At 40.5% G+C, this 1825-nt stretch overlaps 1 protein-coding gene across 1 annotated transcript in view; it reads right to left on the minus strand.

Annotated features, from left to right (window-relative positions):
- Positions 1-1226, minus strand: part of cacng5a (calcium channel, voltage-dependent, gamma subunit 5a) — a 21617-nt gene extending 20391 nt beyond the window's left edge. Inside the window, exon 1 of the mRNA XM_058402124.1 lies at positions 894-1226. The gene's annotated coding sequence lies outside the window, so the exon portion shown is untranslated. The remainder of the gene's footprint in view (positions 1-893) is intronic.
- Between the last annotated feature and the right edge of the window lie 599 nt (positions 1227-1825).

The following is a 1825-nucleotide window of genomic DNA, read 5'->3' on the forward strand; positions in this document are numbered from 1 at the left end:
AAAGTGAGTCTACTACAGAAGCCGAGCTGGTCTGTGTTTTGAAAACTTAAGTCGCTAAATGATGGTCAGTATTTTCTTACATGTATCTTCTCATATATGAAACACTTTGCAGGTCCATGTATGGACAATGGTTGGTGTCACTGTCCATGGTGCTGAAATGGCATTTGATGCACTGGGGCTTTATTCAATCTCTGAAGGGAAGAGCTTTATGTTATACAGCCTTAACCTTTGGCTCTGAAACCAGCTTGTAAAGCAAAACCAATATTCTTTCATGCTGCATTAGCATGAAAATAGCTCATGTAGAGAATGGCAGCTGGAGGGGATTACATCTCCGATATGATCTTCTAAAAGATTACACAAAAGCTTACTTCTAACGGACAGGACTAATCTTCACCAATGGATGAATGCATTCTTTCTGTCTCTCTCTCTGTCTCTCTCCTCTCTCTCTCTCTCTTTATATATATATATATATGTATGTATGCATAAATACACAGAAGTCTAGTTAAGGATTTCTCCTGAATGCTGGGAATATTTTCTGCAACATATTTCCTATTAAATCCGACTCAACATGATGCCATGGCAACAACAAGACTTAATAACCTTTTAATAACGCATTTCCGTTTATATATGTATTTTTAGATCTTAGTTCAAATAGACAAATCTTTAGTTTAATGGTGAGATAAAAAAAGAAGAAGAAAAAACTACTTCAACAAGTAACATGTTTAGGCTGATTTCTTATTTTTTGCTGACATATAAAGTGTTAATGTGAGGTGAAGTCTCTTAAAATCGTTTAGAGACGAATCAACCCTTCACCAAAACCAATAATCTTGGACAATTCGGTATTAATTCGCTACTTTTACGTGTAGATCATGTAAACGAACAGCGTTACATACCTTCAGAAATGTCAGAGTGTCGAAATGTTTTTTTTTTTGCCTTCCCCTCCGCGTGCGTCTTCTTCCACTCGGATCTGCGCGTGCAGAATAAAAAAGCGGGAAACCAGGCTGCGCGTGAGGTCTTCTCCGAGCCTATTGAACCGAAACCGTGGCGAAATGAATAAATTCAGATGTGTTCATATTATTGTTACTATTTTCTTTTCTTTTCCTTATTTTTCCAGGCAAGTTCTTAAAGAGAAAACCAACTGGAAAAATCGTAAAGTTTCACACACTGTGGGCGACGTGAAGAGTGGAGCGCGCGCGCATCTCCTACACGGCTCTCGTGACATTCAGTAGGGACTTTTTCCCCCTTCTCAGTGTGTCACGTGGTATAACACTCCTACCAGTCAGGATAGTCCGCAGAATGAAGGCGGTGAGTGAATAAAGTGATGGGGGTGGTGGGGGGGGGGGTGTTTGTTATCAAATGGAAATGAGAAAAATAATCTAAAAAAGGACAAACAATAATAAACGGAGTGTATTCCAGCCTCTCTGGTAATTTGCCTCAGCTGATATAACAAATAAGATGAACTGAACATGTGGGCTTATTTGAAGAGAAATAAGACCCCATCTGTCTGAAATCTCTTCTTCACACACTTTCGTCATTTATTACTTTATTCACCTTAGAAGCCTTTATTTTCCTCATTACATTATAGCACATCCCAGCTGAGGAAGTTGGGGTCAGAGCACAGGGGCAGCTATGATACAGCGCCCCTGGAGCGGGGAGGGTTAAGGTCCTTGCTCAATTGCCCAACAGTGGACCTTGATGATGCTGGGGCTTGAACCACAATCAACAACTCAGAGCCTGAACCACTTGAGCCACCAAAGACTATCCTGGTCAGGGTTGTGATGGTCCACAGAACACTGGACCTGAGATGGATTATAAGATTACAGCC

The sequence above is a fragment of the Hemibagrus wyckioides genome, linkage group LG11 (assembly GCF_019097595.1).
Source record: "Hemibagrus wyckioides isolate EC202008001 linkage group LG11, SWU_Hwy_1.0, whole genome shotgun sequence".
NCBI lineage: Eukaryota > Metazoa > Chordata > Actinopteri > Siluriformes > Bagridae > Hemibagrus > Hemibagrus wyckioides.